We start from the raw sequence: 19,921 nt of genomic DNA on the forward strand, positions 1-19,921 counted from the left end.
TATTTTTGTCTGCTGTTGATTTATTTTTTATGAGCTAGTGATGCAATACTTGTCTACACATATCCACAGGTGACAGCACATGATGCTTATTCTGAAACAACTGTGGGAAGGCTGGGCAGGATCCTGGTCCAGAAATTCACGTAAGGCATCCTCATTTTCTGTTGCACGTAGTTGTTGTTCATATCAGAATGGATCTCCAGGAACTGTGGTGCACTTCTGGTGAACGTTGGCCAGTTAACAGGCACGCTTGAGCCTCCGTTATTGGGATCTCTGTGGACATAAAAAGAAAAAAGTAAAACATAAATACAGCAGCTTCATTTATATTTCAATACTTGATTTAGTTGTTTGTTTTCTGTGATACTCTGACAATCGTTTGTGTCTACAGAATTATACCCAGTTTTGGCAAAGTTGGTCCAGTAGGAGATCATGGCGCCGGAGACACAGCGATGGTTGTCCCAGTATCCACGTGGTGTGCTGAAGGGCTTTCCAAACACGTACTGCAGGTCGTCAGCGTGGTCAGCTCCCATCCAGCTTGGGTAGGGCAATAAAGGACCGCCCATACGGTTGGGCTCAGAGAAGAGGTAGGAGTAGGTGCGCCCAGTTCTTTAATGAGAAAAAACATTGATGTGACAATAACTACACCACTGACAAAAACAATTTGATTTTCATTTCTGTAATTATTTATATGAATGAAATTTTACTGAGACCACTATTATCTCATCAAACTGTGACATCTGTATTGCAAGATAATATTCTCACGTGGCATGGTCAGCATGTAGATAAAGGGCAGCCTGTGTAGGAACCAGGAAGATGTAGTCCGTTCCTACTCCCACAATGGTTTTCTTGATGGTCTCCTGGCTGGGATTGCTTCCTCAGTTTGAAGTATAGGTGGAGTAGGCATTGTTCAGACCAACTGCGCCCTTCTCCTTTGTGTACGCTCTCAAGAGCCTCCCCACATCGTCACTAAAATCCGAAAGTGAGGATTAAGGTCTGATAAAACACCTTACTGTCACCTAAGGTTTGATATAGTGTTACATCCATGTTGGCATTGTTATTGTTTCAGCTGATCAAATGGCTCATACTCACATAGGGGTGCTAATTAGATCCGAGTTGATTGACGGAACATCTAAAGCAGTGAAAATATGCCCGTCCATGTCATTGACTCCAGCAATGTAATCAATTTCAGCTGCATTGTGGAACAAGTGGGAAGGATCTTCTGGCAAGAAGTCCCCATCAATCACAGGAGACAGGACCAGGTTGAAGACAATGGGGTCTGAGAAATGCAGACAATTAGAACATGTACTATATGCAGAACAAACTTTGTTTTATATATACTGTGTTAGCCAGCATATAGTTTAAACTGTTGGATTTGCTTGTATCCCATTGAACTTTGTGAGCAATCTTGTCAGAAAAGCTTTCATCGTGTCTAAAATGAGAATGTAAAGTAGGCTGTGTGGAATGTAATCCTTACTATCGGGTGAACCGGACAAACTGATAGTGCCTGCCAGTGTTAGGGCTCCAGGATCAGCCATCTTCAAACAGGCAGTCCGGAAGGAGAGGTAAGTGACGGAAGTGACGGGGAAAGGTAAGTGACCCATGTTGTAGGTGACGTCAGACGCCGGAGATTTGGCGGAAAAAAAAAAGCGAATAGTAGCATAGAATTTAACAAAGTTTCTTTAAACTTCAGTATTGCCAAATAAACTAACCAACTGTCATATAACTAACAACATCTGTCCTATCATCTCTAACACCCTGGAGGACAACGAGGAGAGTTTAGACGCTCTCCAAGAATACATCGACCGGTGCTTTGAAGATTTAGTAATGAAGAAGGCCCAGAGCGCGTCTTCCCCGGCCAAAGCTGAGACGCCGTCATCTAAAAGATATCGCCCGGCAGACTCTCCCGGCACAACATCGCCTGCCGGCAAAGATATCGTCGACATCCTGGAGTCAATCGATAAGCGATTGTCCAGTTTCGATGCAAGGCTTTCCCTGGTGGAGATCTTACACCGGGAATTTAAATCTCTAAAAGAATCCCTGGAGTTCAGCCAGCGGCAGGTGGAAACACTTGCTGCGGAAAACGCCACGCTACGGGACTCGGTCAAATCTCTAACCGATAATGTGACCCAATTAAACATAGAAAATAAAAAAATAAAAGAGACCATTATAGATTTACAAGCCCGTAGCATGAGAGATAATCTGGTGTTTTCTGGTATTCCAGAGTCTGCCGGAGAGGACCCGGAAACGACCGTGAGAAGCTTCATTAAAATCCACCTGAAGCTGCCGGAGGACACGGTGAAAAACATAGGGTTCGATAGAGTGCATCGCATAGGGGCTCCGAAGACAGGAAGTGGGAGACCACGTCCTATTGTAGCCAAATTCGGCCCCTTCAAGCAGAAGGAGCAGGTGAAGAGTCGCGGCAGAGAGCTGAAAGGAACGGATTTCAGCGTGAACGATCAGTTCCCCAGAGAGATCCTGGAACGACGCAGGGTCCTCTTCCCAGTCCGACGTAGTTTTATCCAGAAAGGCTCCCGGGCTGTCATCGCCGTGGACCGGCTCTACGTGGACGGACAACTCTACCGCGACCCTGGCACCACTCCATGGCTGTATTGACCGCACACCAGATAAGAATCCGCTACACTATTCTCTTCACTCACACTCTCTTGTATTAACTTTTGCTTAACTATGTAATTTCAGTTTGCTAATTTAGTATAACGTCACCGTCACTCTCCGCCAATGCTTTAATTGGAATGTTTCTGTTTTTATTTCTTTTTTCCTCTCTCTCTCTTGTCGCGCACCTTGCTCTTTGGTTTATTTGCTTCTCTTTTCTATCACTATGTCGATCACCTGTTTTCCTATCCATTCACAAACGACACTGTCTATTTCTACATGCTTACTCTGCACGATCACGCACACACATGCGTTTAAAGGCAACACATTTACAACAGCCACACAGCGCACACAGATATAGGACACATGCACACATTTGCTCATATTAGTTATTATGCACACACATAGTCAGACCTATGGAGCTTCTTGCCGCGCATTTTCTTCTCTTTACTTACCAAAAAAATAAATAAAATAAAATAAAAAATGATGTGTTTCCATTTTCCTCACCCGTCTAAGTGAGACACACAGCGTACATCATTAGCCACAAACACACAACTATGGGCATGCTAAGATTTGTCACATGGAATGTGCATGGAGCTGGCTCTAGGGAAAAAAGGTTAAAAATACTTAACCAACTTAAAAAATTACAGGCAGACGTTGTTTTATTACAAGAAACCCACATGCCTGTCACAGGTTTGAATAAACTTAAAACACCTGAGTTTCCTAATGTGTTCTCAGCCTGTTATAATTCTAGACAAAGAGGAGTAGCAATTCTAATACATAAAAATATTAATTTCACAGTACTCGATACAGTTATAGATCCAGAGGGCAGATTCCTAATCGTCAAACTATCTATACTTAACCAAAAGCTAGGTATTGTAAGTATATATGGTCCAAATGTTGATGACCCCTCATTCTTCCACGGTTTTTTTAGTACACTCTCCGAACACCTAGACTGCACAATTGTTCTGGGGGGAGACCTCAACCTGGGACTAAATGAAGAAATGGATAGGCTCAATACAGCAGGAACTCAGCGTAACTGGCAGTCCACAAATATAATCAAACAGTATATGAGCGACGTTGGTCTTTGCGATGCATGGCGCTCCCTTCACCCCAATAGTAAGGAATATACTTTCTTCTCACATGTCCATCACTCCTACTCTCGTCTGGATTATTTTCTGGTCAGCAGCTCACTGCTGAGTAACATTACAGACACTGAGATTCATCCTATAGCTGTCAGCGATCATGCTCCTGTATCTTTAACACTAATACAGATGAATAATACTACACCAAGAAAAAACTGGAGATTTAATACATCACTGCTCAAAGACGAAGAATTTATCAAATACTTTAAAAAAGAATGGACTCTATATTTAGGCTTTAATGACATTCCTGGAACATCAGCATCTGTCCTCTGGGAAGCAGGGAAAGCCGTGATGAGAGGTAAAATAATCTCTTTCTCATCACATAAGAAGAAAGAAGAAAACAAAAAAATTCAGGAACTAGAGAAAAACATCAAATCCTTAGAAAAAGCCTATGTGTCACACCAAGATCAAGAAATATTAAACAAAATACGCAAGACAAAACTAGAATTAAATGAAATTATTAATAAAAAGACTAAATTCTTAGTACAAAGACTTCGCCTGCAAAATTATGAACACGGTAACAAATCCGGACAATTTCTTGCTAACCAGTTAAAAATCAATAAAGAAAAAACAACTATATGTGCTGTTAAAGATTTATCTGGGAATACAATATATGATCCTAAAAAAATAAATAACATTTTTAGGGATTTCTATGAAACTTTATATACACCACAAATAAACCCATCTAAAAACGAAATTGATCAATTTCTCGACAACATAACTCTTCCAAAATTATTAGACATCCAAGCAATAGCACTGGATTCGCCACTGACGCCAGGTGAACTCCAGGAAGCTCTGATAAGTATGCCCAATAATAAGGCTCCAGGTCCAGATGGTTTTCCAACAGATTTTTACAAAGAATTCTGGACAATTCTGGCACCAGTTTTTCACAGGATGTTGCAGGAAATCAAAGAAAATGGTAGACTACCACCAAATATGAACTCTGCAAATATCAGTCTCTTACAAAAACCAGGCAAAGACCCTGTATATCCCTCAAGCTATCGTCCAATATCCCTTATTAATGTAGACCTTAAAATAATCTGCAAAGCTCTCTCAAAGAGATTAGAGAAAATAACCCCCCTTTTAATTCATCCTGACCAAACTGGTTTTATAAAAGGTAGGCACTCATCAACAAATACACGTAGATTACTTAATTTAATAGACTACTCATGCAGTAAAAACACTGAAACCATAATATTTTCTTTAGATGCAGAAAAAGCATTTGACAGAGTTAACTGGAAATTTCTATTTGCAACTTTACATAAATTTGGTTTTGGACCCTGTTTCATAAACTGGTTAAAAATATTATATAACTCCCCAACAGCTTGTGTCAGAACAAATGACCAAACATCCTCCCGCTTCTCTCTTCTGAGGGGCACCAGACAGGGATGCCCACTCTCCCCTTCACTGTTTGCAATTTTTATTGAGCCATTAGCAGCAGCAATTAGACAGGCTACAACAATTAAGGGCATAAAATGTAAGAATATAGAACATAAAATCAGCCTTTATGCAGATGATGTGTTACTTTTTCTCCAAAACTCACAAACCAATATCTCTGGGGTAATTGCATTGATAAATTCCTTCTCAAGTGTCTCAGATTATTCAATTAACTGGTCGAAATCAACAGTTCTTCCGATTAATTGCTCCTTCCATAATTCTTCTCCTTCCCCACTGCAATGTGGAAATATAAAATATTTAGGTATTTAGGTGTCTCTCCTAAACTTTCAGAATTAACTAAATTAAACCACATCCCACTTTTAAAGACAGTAGAAGGCGACCTGGCTAGATGGAAATCTTTACCCATATCACTCATGGGAAGGGTCGCCGCTATAAAAATGATGATCTTGCCAAAAATAAACTATTTATTTTCAATGATCCCAAATAAGCCATCACAAGATTGGTTCAGATCTCTAGACTCGTACATTTCTAAATTCCTTTGGAAAGATAAACCCCCACGTATCAGCTTAAAAACACTACAAAGGACCAAGGATAAAGGAGGATTAGATCTGCCTAACTTTAATCACTATTTTTTAGCCAACAGGCTTCAGTTCATCTCTAGATGGTTTAAACACACCCTCTTAGATGAACCTTGGATAGATGTAGAACAGGCACTATGTAGAAATTTCAGACCTACCATTTATCAGCTCAAACATCAAACGACATGAATGCTTTAAAAGCATCAATATTAGCTCTTCTCTGACAGCATGGTGGGAGTTTCTAAAAATGACAGAGTCTTCATTAATCCCATGCAAACGTACACCTATCTGGAACAACCCGGACATATTACAAAACAATAATATGATAAACTTTTCAGATTGGAGTTGCAAAGGAATTAAATACTTGGAACATATATTGGAAGGAACAGACTTTATTTCGTTTGACAGACTAGTTATACAATATGGGATCAACAAGAAACGATTTTTGGAATATCAACAAATTAAATCCATAGTAAAAAAGAAATTTAATCCCAGTGAAGCTGAATTACAAACACCACCAAGTGTGGTACAATTTCTTAGTCTAAAACCCCCCAAATTATTGTCTAAAATATACAGAACACTTTCTAAAATAGATGAATCAATATCCCTTCCTATTGCAAAATGGGAAGCAGATTTATCAATCAACTTAGACCCAAACCTTTGGTCTCAGATATGCTTAAAAACCTTTGAATGGATCAGAAATCCCAGTTTGCAATTAATACAATACAAAATATTACACAGAGTGCACTATACTGGTCATAGGATGTTCAAGATGGGCTATACGCCTTCCAACAACTGCTCACACTGCACAGCAAATACACCGGACAATTACATCCACGCTCTTTGGTTCTGTCCACCAGTTCAGAAATTTTGGCGTGAGATATGTGAAGACTTATCAAAGTGTCTGAAATGTAACATTCCAGCCTCCCCTTTAGTATGCTTGCTGGGCAACTTGGATGAGGTCACTGCAGAAATAAACACAGCCCACGTTGTTTTTACGGCCCTATGCATTGCCAAGAAAATGGTCCTCATTAACTGGAAAAATAAAAATAATCTTAATTCTAACCAATATAAAAACCATCTAATAGATCACATTAGTCTTGATACAACCTCTGCCATCACATTTGATCAATCCCTTTGGGCTCCTTTGATCGGCTTCATCACCTAGTGGGGGTGGGGGGTCATGGTTTGGTCCTGCCTTCGCTATTGTGGTTGATGTGGGGGTAGGGACGGCCTTAGGGCGTCTGGGGAGTCCCTAGGGACGTTTCCCTGGAGGGCCTAACCTGGGGGCTGTGGCCATGACCTGGTTAGAAGCTCTGGGGCTCTTGGATGGTGTTTTCCTTGTGGCTGCGTACAGCGGAGATGGGGGAGGGTCTGTGCTGGCGGACGTTGGTTACTGGCCTGGTAGCCTGGCTGCCCCTGGGAGGGTCCGGGACGGGCGTGGAGGCTTGGGGGTCTGGGGGTGCTCCGCCCCCCGGTCTGGGGTGCTGGCCGGGCCTTGGGGGCTTGGGTCCTGGCTGTTGTGTCGCCGGAGCAGTGGGCGGGTGGGTGCAGGGGGGCTCAGCCCCAGTGCAGGGGACCTCTGGTGCATCGGCCCAACTAGGGGGCTCTCTAACTGGTGGGGAGGTTGTTACATCTTTGCAGGTGGTCTCCTCACTACAGGAGCTCACTCTGCAGGTGGGGGGAGAGATATAGGAGAGGGGGAGAATGAACTCAACCTGGGTGTCTATTGTCTTGTGTAGTTTGGGAGATGATTGGATGATGGGGTGGGTGCAGTTTTCTCTGGGGTGGAGTCGGGTGGGCTGCCCCGGACTCTGTGGGGCTGGGCAGTGCTGCTGCTGCGGGCCCCGGTCCGGATGGGCCTGGGCCTCCTTGCCCTGGTGGGTTCCAGAGCGTGGGGGTGCCTACTGGGGTCAGCGGGGGAGCTGGCCCCAGGGAGGGGCCGCTTGCCCCTCCCTTTCTTCCCTCCCCATCCTCAGCTGCCTCCCTATTCCCGCTCTACCACACCCACCCACACACGCAGGGCTTGGGGTGCAGGTATGTCACCAGGGTGCAGGGGAGGCACTCCCCCTCTGTCCCCTTCTGGCCGCCTGTGCCTCAATTTTATTCTGCAACCTAGACATCCACATTACTCACACTCTCACATAACACATACATATAGGGCCTTGGGGGTGGGCACGTTTTACAGCATCCAGAGGATGGTCGTTGTACTCCAACCCACCTCTGGCGCTGGTGCCCTACCCTCAATTTTAAATGCATTTAGACACTGAGGGTTTTCGGGAGGAGCCGTGCTGCTCTCTGAGAGGAAGCTAGTACCATGCTCTCCTGAGTTTTAAATGCACTTTAGAACAGCACACAACAACATTACATATGAGCGGGTGTAGGGAGGTTTGAGGTCTTCACTCACCCCGGTTCTGTTAGCCGCCAGGGCTGGGGGGCTGGGAGGAGGTGCTGGCCGTCAGACTGGGGTCTGGGATGCGGGGCCTCCCTGCTACTGCAGATAAGGAGGTGGTCTGCTTGCCTCCACCCCAGAGAGAAGGGTTACATCTCCTGGGTCTAGGTGCGGCTTGCCCCTCTGGGGGCGGGGGTACCTGGACCTGGGATATAGAGTATGTTTGGGGAGTGCGACTGTCTGTGCAGTGTCTATTTGTGTCTGTCTACACGTTGGGTGAGTGCCGAGTATTTGGTTGTGCATATGGGGGTGGGAATGCACGTCTGTGTCCGCGTGTGCCTGTTTGTCTGTGTCTATATGTCAGGTTGGGTCTTAGACTCAACCTCTCTGGGTACATCTCAGGCCCTCTAAAGTACGGAGGCCTATCTCCCCTCACCACACTCCCTGCCGGTGGCTGATGCCCTTAGACGTTGGTGTGTTGGTGGTCCTTGTCATCTGGGGCTGGGCGCTCATGCATGTACCGGCTCACTCCTGGTGGCCGATTGGCGGGGCCGGGCGCCTGTGGCCCGGCTGGGCTCCTTCCGGGGGGTGGGATGCCCTCAGGCCTCTGGCCTCTGGGCCTGAAGCTCGGTCCTCTCTGGCACAGCTGGCTGCCGGCGGAGCCCGCGGGCACGCCACTGCAACCCCCTCTGGCCTCTGCTCCGTAGCTGTGGGGTGACCTCTCGTTTGGGGCTCTACTCAGCTCTTCCCAGGAGGGTGGCACGGTTCCCCCCCCCTTTGGTGGTCCTCCTCGGGTCCTTGTACTCTGGGGCCTCTGGATATCTGGGGCCTGGATCTCCTCCATACCTGCTTCATACCCTGGTGGACGGGGCTATGGCTCCCCACACTCCCTAGCAGATCGTTACATGGAGAAACCTTTGGAATACAAGCATGCTGATCCACACAGGTATGCACACAGGTGTACACACGGGTGTTCACAGACGCGGACTACACCTTTCTTGGCTGCTGCCTCAAAGCACATTGTGCGCTGTCTATCTTGCGTGCTGCACAATATCGTTTATTATTTAGTATCTACTGTTATCTACTGCTAGCTAGTTTATTGTGATGGTGCTGTTTTTATTATGTTGCTCTTTGTTGTTTGCTTTCTCTTCTGTTTTTTTTCTCCATACAGGTGATCCAGGCGTTTTGTTTGTTTGTTTGTTTTTTCCTTTCTTCCCCCCCTTCTCACCGTCTCTTCTCCCCTTTGGTTTTCTTTCTCTCCCTCTCTTTCTTTCATTCTTTCTCCCTGTCCTATCCCCCAGTCACGTCTGTCCCATTTGTAGCAACCGAAAATAAAATAAATACATAATTATAATAAAGGTCAATCAAATGGACCAATATGGCAAGGCCATGATGATCCACTTGGTAAAATAAATCCGCTTGGCATCTTTCTTGGCCTTAAGACAACAATTCTGATGGCTAAAGATCCAAACGGGACACAAAAAAAAAAAAAAAAAAAAAAACCGGCAGCCATATCAGTTGGGCACTTGACCTTCTGAGCAACCTGCAGAGTGGGTGTGAATTAATAATTATGTGCCATTGTTAAAGCTGTTTACACAGATTTCGTATTCCTATTATTTGTTCCGAAAGAGTGATTATATCCAGAGAAGCTGCTATGTACCTCCTCAGCAAACTTGCGAGGGTTCTTGTTGATTCCCCAGGGGCAAAGTGCCACTCCACTCTGGGAGATGGCTCTCCTGATGATGCCTTTATTGTGGGGAGTGAGAGTCTGTGGGTGGAAGGTTAGGAAGAATACATTGTTTGATCTTGTGCAACAACTTTATGGTTTCCAGTGCAAATAGCAAGCCAACAATTGTAACCACTGTATCAGATGGGTGAGAACCAGGTCTAGGTCTGCTGTAAGTGTCACCTCAACATAAATTACTAAATTTGATCTGTTGACTGTGATGTTGCTGTACTGCTTACAGTGTTTTTATTTTAGCAAACAGTTTGTGCAGGAATTCGCTTCTTCAGTTCCTTGCAAACTAAGTTGCCAGTGTGAGTTTATAGCTCAAAACTCTATAATCTTGTCCAAATATGGTCACTGGTTCTAGCAACCAAAGATTTTGATATATGTGTGTATATATACATATCTGTGGAAATGTATTTTCACCTGGAAGCTAACACTAGCTCCACCTGCAGATTCCCCAAAGATGGTGATGTTGCCAGGGTCGCCTCCAAATGAGCGGATGTTTCTGTGTACCCAAGCAATGGCAGCCTGCTGATCCCACAAACCGTAGTTTCCTGAGGATCAAATATATTTCAGCTCATGAGAAGAATCACTGCTTTAATGGAAGTATTTTTATAAATGGCAACCTAGCATGTACCAGGCTCTGTAAAGTGTGTGTAACTTACCAGGCAAGCCAGAGTCTCCACTGCTCAGGAAGCCCAGTGTTCCCACACGGTACCCCACCGTCACTACAATAACATTCCCTCTGTCTGCAATCTCCTGTCCGCTGTACAGGTAATTATCCAGGAAGTTCGCACCCATGGAGCCTCCAACCAGGAAGCCTCCTCCATAGATCCAAACCATGACAGGGAGATCGGCAGATACTAGAGGACAAAGTTAGTGAAATTTAGTCTTTGTCTAATTTACATTAAAAAATAAACAAATAACCTAGGGCTGCGCAAGTTAATGCGTTATTATCACATCAACGCATTCATTGATTAATAACGACAATTATTTTATTTTGAAGGTCCATGCTAACTGCCTCGGAACATAAAAAGCCACGGGTCACAGGAGGGATGGGATGTTGATCTGTGCAGGCTTGAAATGGGTGACATTATGCATCTCAACCAATGAGATCATTTATGGTGGGCTTGATAGTACTGCAGGGCAGAGTTGATAGAACTAAAGTTATTTGTAAGAGCTGCAAAGTTGAGTTTTCTTATCATCGGAGTACAGTGGTCTCTCGCTATAACGCAGTTCACCTTTTGCAGCCTCGCTGTTTCACAGATTTTTTTGTGTGTGTGCAATTTTGCGTCCTTTTTTCCCCCTGCGCATTGTATTCTGCGTTCTCATTGACTGTAGACCATTGTCAATCAATCTCATGTCTCCTGTACAGTACAGAATGTGTTCAGCTTGTCAAATTAACATAAATCTTCGATCACTAGCAGTATGACTCTTACGTGCTGTACTGTATGTTTGTAAGTTATCTCCCCAACAAACACAACAGTGTCAACGAAACCTTTTGCACCGTCAAAGGCACCTGTGGTAGCACCCAAAAGGCAGAGGAAGATGCTAACCACCGCACAAAAAGTTGGACTTCTGGATATGCTGAAGGAAGGTATAAGTTACTGTATTTTTTGGACCATAAGGCACACCAGATTATAAGGCGCATTAAACAGGGTTTGATCTTTGGTTTCATTCTATAATACTGGATTTATTTTTCTACAAAGGTTTGAACTGTGAGAGTGTTTAAACGAGAGAGAAAAGTGTGAAAATGTTCATGTCTGTCTGAGAAAAGTGTATAAAGTGTGTAGTGAGGGGTTTTACAGCCTTAAAACATCTATAATAAGTGTAAAAAAATAAAGCTGACTACTTCATGGATTTCACCTATCGCTGGTTATTTTTAGAGCGTAACTTGCACGATAAACGAGGGACCACTGTACTTCAAGTCTGAAGTATCACTCAAACAAACAGTGGCAGGAGGATCGGCAGACTACATTGGATGCAGCTTGTAGGAGAAATATAGTTAAACAAAAGCAGGAGAAGTTAACAATCGCCATAACAAAGTGGCTAGCTACAAACTGCAAGTCAATTATTATCGTGGAAGATGTCGGTCTGAGGAACGTTCTTAGAACTGCAACAAATGATGGCATGTATGAGCCTCCCTCAAGACACACCAGAATTCACAAGCTGTACAAAAAGGAGAGCACTATGAAAGCAACTGTGTCATTATGTGCACTAGCTGTTGCTCCCTCTGGAATCTGGTGGACGTCACTAGGTAACCATAATTACCTGAGAGTTGCAGTACATTATATTGATGAACAGTGGGAGCTGCGTTTGCATGCTCTGACTGCAGCGAAAACAGAAGAGAGTGCCAAAGAGTAAGAAAATTTCAATTTAGAGGAATAGATAAATGCAGTAAATTTTGTCAACTCAATCTAGATTACTGAAGGTGGGTTTTGTGGGGGGGGGGTTGACTGAGATTCTCCACCGGAAATCAAGAATAAACAGACTTCACAGAATAAAAGTCCTTTGACAGTAAATGATCTTGAACATCTCCCTGACAACAGAAAATGTTTCTGGTGGTACCTGAAAAAAATCAACATATTTATAAATGTTGACTTGCTGTTGATCAAATGGTGCCTGTTATAAAGTTATGCTCGTGATTCTATGTTGGATCTGATTAGATTCATGTTTATGTTGAGATCGACAAGAAGTGTTTTAACTGCTACTGTGTTAAGGAAATAGTGCTGTTAAAAAGCACCTTATTTCTTTAAAGACGTTGCTAACTGATAGCAACGTTGCTAACTCATATAGCACATCCGCTATATGAGATGTGCACTTCTCATATAGCAGTGCTATGGGTGCCGGTTTAGCTCAGTGGGTGATCAGGTGTATGGCTGGAAAGCAGTGGGCCTGGGTTTGAGTCCGACCTGCGGCCTTTTCCTGCGTGTTCTCGCAGAGAATCATGCAATTCATGCGATCACAATTTAAAAAATTTAATCGTTGCCCAGCACTAAAATAAACTTTTGTGCATTTCTGTTTTTACCTGAGCTGCCATGAGGAACCCAGATGTTAAGGTACAGGCAGTCTGTACTGCCGATGTAGTCAGTCATCACAAGGTTCAACTGAAGGCATCTGGGCTTGTAGCCTTTGGCCTGTAGAATACCTGACCAGAAACACATTAAAAGAGTTAAATATTACATTTGAAAAATTATCAGGATACATTATGTATGTTACTTCACACAGTGCACGTCTTAGCTTGCCTACCTTTGCAAGTAGTAGAAGTAATTTTCTATTGACTGATTAAAGTTAACAGGAGACATGCAGAAAAGGCTGCTGAGAGTTTCAGAGATAACAGCTAAAGACTGATGAGAAACTTAATCAGTCTACCTACCACCCCAACCACGGTGAGGCCTTGGTTTCTCAAATGTTCCAGGAGCATCAGCAAAGGGAATCCCCAAGAAGATATCCATGGATCGGCCTGATCCCAGACTCTTCGATTCTCCCTCAACCTTCCCTCCCTCGGTCTGCACCACACCAAGCTAAAGAGATAACGCACAATGAGATTAAAAAATGTTGATACGTTTGTAGCTAAATAGTCTTTGCACAACAAGATGACAAAAAATCCTGTAAACATGAAAAATACACATTTTGTGTAACACTTACAGAGGCCGCAGAGGCCATCTCTAGAAACAAAGCAACAGCAATCAAAATCCCCAGCGTCAGCATCATGAGTAACTGGCAGAATGGCACCGATTGTCACCCTGACTTTTATAAAGCGGACTCCTCCCCTGGACAACATCTGACCTGTGTGAAGTTCGTGGGCCTGCTTTTCTCACAGTTACATAATATTTAACCACCTTGTGTACATTACACCTTCCCAAATACTTCCCGTGTATCATATCATTATATCATTAATTTCCATATTTTCGAGATGGAAAATAAGTTGTTTTAGACTCAGTGAGCAGAGAGACAAATTTAGCCAAATGTTCATGTAAGTTGCCTAATGTGTAAGAATGACCACAGGTCAGGATGTATTTTGAAATATTTCACGCAGACAAATAATGACAGTCTGAAGAGGTTCTTGACTTTTTGAAGCAGTATGGTACCTTTAGAGCCGTCCCAGTTGTAGATCCAAACTCAGAATTTTTCAAAAACCTGATCGTTGAGTACCGAAGTGGTAACTCCATTGATGCCTTAACTGATCTTTTGCCATACACATATGAAGTTGAAGGGAAGCCCGGTGTAAAATACCATGTAAGAGCTCTCTCCAGCGTTTACACTGCCAAGGTGGGTGGCAGTGCTACCAAATCCTACTTAGATGAAATAAAGCAGGTGGCAAAACTGAGTGGCAAAAGTTTTGAAGAGGTACTGAAGTCGATGATGACAGAGATCAGTGAAATCATTGGGAGTTCAGAGACCGATGATGAATGTATGCTCTCCTCCATGCAAATTGATGAAAACAGGGAGATCCAGCTTCACCCCTCTCTTGAAACATCTGAGATTGCACGCCAGCAGTTGTCTAAAGATCCACCACAGGTAGGATTGATTCAAGGTGGTGCGGAGCCACACCTACCTGTTGATTTCAAAAAGAGCCCACTTAGTGCGGCAAACAGTTTCAACCCACCTGAAATTCAGAAAGTCATTGTGGAACACATCGTGAAGAAAGATGACTTTATTGCACATTCATATTCTCCAATGAGACTCCGCTCATTCTCTGGCAGGATCCCTAGACCCAGCGGTGAGACAGATTATGACACATGGCGTTCACATGTCGAACTTCTCAGGAAAGACCCCGCCATGTCTGAACTTCAAAAATCTAGAAAGATCTTTGAGAGCTTGTTGTCCCCTGCAGCTGACATTGTCAACAGACTGAGCCCAGAATCTGCACCTGAAACTTACCTTCAGTTGTTGGATGCAGCTTTTGGAACAGTGGAAGATGGAGAGGAGCTTTTCGCCCAATTGATGAACACTCTTCAGGATCCTGGTGAAGAGGCCTCTGCGTACCTCTGCCGTCTTCAGGGCGCATTGAACCTTACTCTGAAGAGGGGAGGAGTCTCTGCTGGGGATGCCGATAAACACATTCTCAAGCAGTTTTGTCGTGGATGTTGGGACCACACCTTGCTCTCGGATCTTAATCTTGAAAACAAGAAAAGCCAACCTCCAACATTCTCAGAACTTCTATTAATGCTCCGAACAGAAGAAGATAGACTGGCAGCTAAAGCTACACGGATGAAGAAACACCTTGGCTCAACCCGGCAGCGGGTTGTGGCACACTGTCAAAAGACTTGCACCTGTAGTGAGCTACAGGCAGTGACTCAATCTGATTCTGACCCGTTGACAGATCTGAGGAAGCAAGTTGCATCCCTACAGAGTCAGCTTACTAATTTGATGGCAAAGAAACAGAAGAAAAGCTCGAAGCCTAAGGACAAGGCTGAGTGTGATTTACGTGAGATGGCTATGGCAACACCTAGCATCAAGGTCACAAGTGCGAAGCCTGCCAACTTGCGGCAGAGCACCCAGCCAAAACCATGGTACTGCTTCAAGTGTGGTCAGGATGGCCACATCTCAGCAAGTTGCAGTAATGACCCAGACCCCACTCTTGTCGCTGATAAGAGGAAGCAATTGAGAGAGAAGCGTCGCATTTGGGAGATGCAAAACACTCCATCTGCTGACCAGGATTTTTAGACGCAGTCTCAGTTGTGGGGCAAACTGGGACTGAAGCAGGTCAACATCGTCCCGCTAAATCTGGAAGTCAAGCTAAACCAAGAGCACAGGCCACTTTGAGGCAATCCCATGTTGGAGAACAACCTTTCAGACTACCTAAGAGGCTCATAGGCACAAAGAGTACAGGTCAAGTCACGATCAAAGGTAAGGTGTGCAGTTGTCTCCTTGACACAGGTTCTCAAGTGACCACTGTCACCAAGTCCTACTATGACCAGTATTTGTCTGAGCAACAGATAGAGCCACTACATGACCTTCTGGAGGTTGAAGGGGCCAATGGGCAGCTTGTACCTTACCTGGGTTATGTTGAGATTGGAATCACCTTTCCTAAAGACTTTCTTGGTGCTGAACTAGAAGTCAAAACACTAGCTCTAGTAGTCCCAGACACCGGGACATTAACGAAGTCTTGTGTATTGATTGGAACAAACATTCTTGATGTAGTGTATGAAATGTACAGAGAGGCAAACCCAGAGGGCTACCATCCCATTCCTCATGGGTACAGAACCGTACTCAAAGTACTGGAGTTGCGGCAAAAGCAAGGTTCAGATGAAAACGTTGGATTAGTGAGGATGCGTGGCAAGGATGAAGTGATCGTCCCAGCTGGGAAAGCAGTCGTTCTTGAGGGGACAGTATTAATCAAGGAATTTTACACTGAGAGATCTGCCCTGTTAGAATATCCTTTAGTATCTTCCCTGCCTGGGGGGCTTTTAGTACAAACCTGTCTCCTTGACTTGCCGAGTAACCAGTCGTGCAAACTACCTGTAGTAGTTTCCAATGAGTCAGAGCATGACATTACCATCCCAGCTAAGAGCGTGATTGCCGAACTCAGTGCAATACAGACTGTCCTACCTCACAAGCAAAGTGTGAGCGAATCATCAGAGCGTGAACCATCCAAGACCTCTAGTGTGACATTTGACTTTGCCGACTCTCCCATCCCTTCTGACTGGAAAGACCGCATTACTCAAAAGCTGAGCAGTATGCCAGAGGTCTTCGCCCAGACTGATCTGGATTTTGGAAGGACGGACAAGGTCAAACACCACATTAAGCTATCAGATGAGACACCATTCAAACACAGAGCCCGACCGATTCACCCGCACGACATAGAGGCTGTTCGAAAGCATCTGCAAGAGCTTCTCGCAACTGGAGTAATCCGCGAGAGCGAGTCCCCATTCTCCTCGCCAATTGTTGTGGTCAGGAAGAAGAACGGTCAGGTACGTCTATGTGTTGACTACCGTAAGTTAAACTTACAAACAGTGAAAGACGCATACGCCCTCCCAAGACTGGATGACACCTTCACCGCACTCTCAGGTTCCAAGTGGTTCAGTACACTCGATCTTAAGTCCGGCTATTATCAGATCGAAGTTGCAGAGAGTGATAAGCCCAAGACTGCCTTTGTCTGTCCACTAGGTTTCTGGGAGTTCAACCGTATGCCACAGGGAGTGACAAACGCGCCAAGTACTTTTCAGAGGCTTATGGAGAGATGCATGGGAGACATAAATCTGAAGGAAGTTGTTGTTTTCCTGGATGATCTCATAGTTTTCTCGAAAACCCTTGAGGAGCATGAAGCCAGACTCATGAAAGTCCTGGAACGCTTAAAGGAGTATGGGTTAAAGCTGTTCTGACAAAGTTCTTCCAGTCCTCAGTTCGGTACTTGGGGCATGTTGTTTCTCAGCATGGAGTGGAAACTGACCCAGAAAAGACGGCCACACTTAAAACTTGGCCAGTCCCTCAGAACCTCAAGGAGCTGAGATCCTTTCTTGGGTTCTGTGGGTATTACAGACGGTTTGTTAAAGGCTACTCAAGTATTGTGAAACCGCTGAACGATCTAACGTCCGGTTATCCACCACTGAGGAAGCTTTGCAAATCAAAAGGGAGGAGTAATCAGTATCATGATCCAAAGGAGCCGTTTTACGGACGGTGGACCCCTGCATGCCAGAAAGCATTTGAGGCTATCATTGACAAGCTAACGTCGCCTCCAGTCCTGGCCTTTGCTGACCCAAAGCTGCCTTACATCCTTCATACAGATGCGAGCACTACGGGCCTTGGAGCAGCCTTATACCAGGAGCAGGAGGGACAGCTGCGGGTTATCGCCTACGCGAGTAGAGGTTTGTCGTGTAGTGAGTCCCGCTATCCAGCACATAAGCTCGAGTTTTTGGCTTTAAAGTGGGCTGTAACAGAGAAGCTGAGTGACTACCTCTATGGCAATCAGTTCACCGTTGTCACAGACTCAAACCCTCTGACCTACATTCTCACCTCAGCAAAACTCGATGCAACCAGTTACAGGTGGTTGGCGGCCCTCTCTACCTTCAATTTCAGACTCCAGTATCGTTCTGGAAAACAAAATGGAGATGCCGATGGACTCTCGCGTCGTCCTCATGGCAAGCTACCTGATGACCTTATATCTCAAAAAGAGAGAGACCGGATATGCCAGTTTGCCAAACAACATCTGTCAGATCCAGACAATATTGACTCAGTCGATCAGGACGTTGTTCATGCTATCTGTGAGAGACAGTTTGTTTATCACTCAACCACCTCTAAAACTTTGGGTGATGATGCAGGTATGTCCCTTGTCGAAAGTCTTGCCATTTCTGAAGATGCTGTACCTGACAGCTTTGAGCACGAAGAGACGTTGGGAGGCCTAGACATCATTCCCAAACTCTCACAGGCAGATCTCACAGACAGCCAGAGATCTGATCGGTGCATCAGACATATTATCACCCAGATGGAGAGTGGGGAGAAACCCCCTCCCACATTGAGGAAAGAACTTCCAGACATAGTCCTATTGCTGAGAGAGTTGAACAGGTTCGAGCTGTGCAATGACATTCTCTACAGAACACGCCATGAAGGCGGTAATAAACATTACCAGTTGGTCTTACCTGAAGACCTGCAAGAGTCTGTGTTGACAAGCCTACATGACAACATGGGTCATATGGGAATAGAGCGCACACTCGATCTGGTCAGAGCCAGGTTCTATTGGCCGAGAATGTCCTCAGATGTGGAGAAAAAGATAAAGACCTGCCACAGGTGTGTGCGCAGGAAAACGTTACCTGAGAAGGCTGCACCTTTGGTGAATATCATGACGACAAGACCCCTTGAGTTAGTCTGCATGGATTTCCTATCCATTGAACCAGACAGCAGTAATGTGAAAGATGTTCTTGTCATCACAGATCATTTTACTAAATATGCAGTCGCTATCCCAACATCGAACCAAAAAGCTCGGACTGTCGCAAAGTGTCTGTGGGACCGTTTCATAGTACACTATGGCATTCCTGAAAAATTACACAGCGATCAAGGGCCTGATTTTGAGTCTCAGCTGATCAAGGGGCTGTGTGAAGTAGCAGGCATACAGAAGATTCGGACTACGCCGTACCATCCCAGGGGCAACCCGGTGGAGCGTTTTAACCGAACACTCTTAAGTATGCTTGGAACTCTGGAGAACAAAGACAAGTCACATTGGAAGGATTTTGTAAAGCCTTTAGTTCATGCGTACAACTGTACCAAGAACGAGGTAACTGGATTCACACCGTATGAGCTGATGTTTGGGCGTCAGCCACGGTTGCCTGTCGATTTGGCTTTCGGTTTACCTGTGAGAGAACAACAAAACAAGTCACACTCCCAATATGTTAAGGACCTCAAATCCCTTCTTGAGGAGAGCTATAGAATAGCTACACGGAGTGCTGCAAAGGTAGCCGAAAGGAACAAAACCAGATTTGACAAACATGTGACCACATCTACCTTGGAAATTGGGGACCGAGTGCTGGTAAGGAACATACGCATTCGAGGAAAACACAAACTCGCCGATAAATGGGAGCAGACCGTCTATGTGGTGGTGAAACGAGCTGGAGACCTCCCCGTCTACACCGTTAAACCAGAGGGCGGGGATGGCCCCATACGCACCCTACACAGAGACCTCTTACTCCCTTGTGGGTTCCTCTCTGCAGCCGAGGAAGTGAAGCCTGAACAACCAGAACCGAAGAAAAGGCCCAGAACGCGACAGACCACTCACAAAGACAATGAAAGAGCAGATCACCCCTCGGATGAGGATGATATTGTTTCAGTCCACTGGTTTGCAGATAGATCAGTGCCAAATGACTCGGCGTACACTGTCAAGCGAGATGTTCTGCTGACTCATAAATCAAGTCTTGGTCAAGATGATGTGACTGCAGATCAAGACAAGTTGGCTGGTAATACTCCAGCTTGTGCAGACACCATCTCCGATGTTGTTCCAGCCAGTCATGCTGACCATAACCAACCTTATGACAATCAGATCGCAAGTTATGGAGAAGCCTCGTATGAGGAAGACTTACCTGAAAAGGAAAGAGACTTACCTGGAAATGACGAACCTGAAAAGGAAAGAGACTTACCT

At 44.8% G+C, this 19,921-nt stretch overlaps 1 pseudogene across 1 annotated transcript; it reads right to left on the minus strand.

Annotated features, from left to right (window-relative positions):
* LOC146383480 (bile salt-activated lipase-like) lies at positions 1 to 13,578 on the minus strand (annotated as a pseudogene). Its single transcript, XR_014800758.1, has 12 exons — positions 13,498 to 13,578; positions 13,226 to 13,373; positions 12,878 to 12,997; positions 10,515 to 10,712; positions 10,273 to 10,403; positions 9,781 to 9,888; positions 9,624 to 9,663; positions 1,472 to 1,546; positions 1,087 to 1,273; positions 760 to 963; positions 394 to 603; positions 1 to 270 (listed from the first exon to the last, which is right to left on the minus strand). The product of XR_014800758.1 is annotated as a bile salt-activated lipase-like (transcript).
* Positions 13,579 to 19,921: the final 6,343 nt, after the last annotated feature.

Source organism: Perissodus microlepis, chromosome 7, assembly GCF_051167445.1.
Source record: "Perissodus microlepis isolate ML-2025 ecotype Zambia chromosome 7, ASM5116744v1, whole genome shotgun sequence".
NCBI classification, from domain to species: Eukaryota; Metazoa; Chordata; class Actinopteri; order Cichliformes; family Cichlidae; genus Perissodus; species Perissodus microlepis.